General features: G+C 59.0%; 1 protein-coding gene across 3 annotated transcripts in view; it reads left to right on the top strand.

The window, feature by feature from the left end:
• Positions 1-569: 569 nt before the first annotated feature.
• Positions 570-796, top strand: part of ITSN2 (intersectin 2) — a 126,374-nt gene continuing 126,147 nt past the window's right edge. For 2 of the 3 annotated variants that reach the window (XM_010840557.1, XM_010840561.1), the window contains exon 1: positions 570-705. The gene's annotated coding sequence lies outside the window, so the exon portion shown is untranslated. The remainder of the gene's footprint in view (positions 706-796) is intronic. The other variant, XM_010840560.1, reaches the window with a different exon arrangement.

Genomic DNA, 796 nt, shown 5'->3' with positions numbered 1-796 from the left:
CCCATAAATGGTGGTGACTTGAGTTATTTAGTCTTTTGTGAAGAGACTAGGAGCTGAAAGGGGAGAAAAAACAGATGCTGAATTTGAGCTTCACCTGTCAGACGGCTCTCAGGTGGGGAAGAAAGTTCAGCATCCGGCGGAGAGCCGCAGGTCGTGGAATTCACGGAGAGATGACTGTCTTACTGCTTGGCCAGAGTATTCGAGGTAGCTGCTCTGCGTGTGGATGAGGGCTGGAAGGCTCCTTTCTTGTCCTTTTTTGTTTGTTATAGAGGAGGGTGAGGGACGCTGAATGGACGACTGTTAGGTACGATGAAAGTGAGTCCTTCTTGGGTATTTGAAGGAAAGGCCGGTAACAAACCCATGAACAAAGGTGGGAATAACCTATGCCCGCCCCGTCCCCATTCCAGGGGAATTGAGCTCCCAGGTGAGAAGGCTCCAGAGAGAACCCCACAGGGACTTGGGGTGGGGTGGGGCGCCTGCATCAGGGACGTGCTGGACACCCCTTGGCCCTCTTCCGAAACCTTGGGGTCTGCGGTGGCAGGAAACGCATCACCCAACCCCAGCATGTCACCTCGGGGAGGAGGAGCCAGGTGGGTCGGCACCCCTCCAGGAAGGGCTGCGGGTCCAGGGCTTCAGGGCCTCCCCGAGGGAAGAGACGAGCATGTGGACCAGGCCCGCGGGGTCCGCGGCCTCGGGACTTCGAGGGTGAGGAGCCGCACCCGGGCCAATTTCGGGTTCCCAAGGGAGTACGAGTCAGTGCCCGCCAGCGAGCGGGCGGGCCGTCAACTGCCCGGCC

This window comes from Bison bison, unplaced genomic scaffold, assembly GCF_000754665.1.
Source record: "Bison bison bison isolate TAMUID 2011002044 unplaced genomic scaffold, Bison_UMD1.0 scf7180017864145, whole genome shotgun sequence".
In the NCBI taxonomy this organism is placed as follows: Eukaryota; Metazoa; Chordata; class Mammalia; order Artiodactyla; family Bovidae; genus Bison; species Bison bison.
The sequence above is the reverse complement of the archived record's forward strand: the minus strand, read 5'-3'. Positions and strand labels throughout refer to the sequence as shown.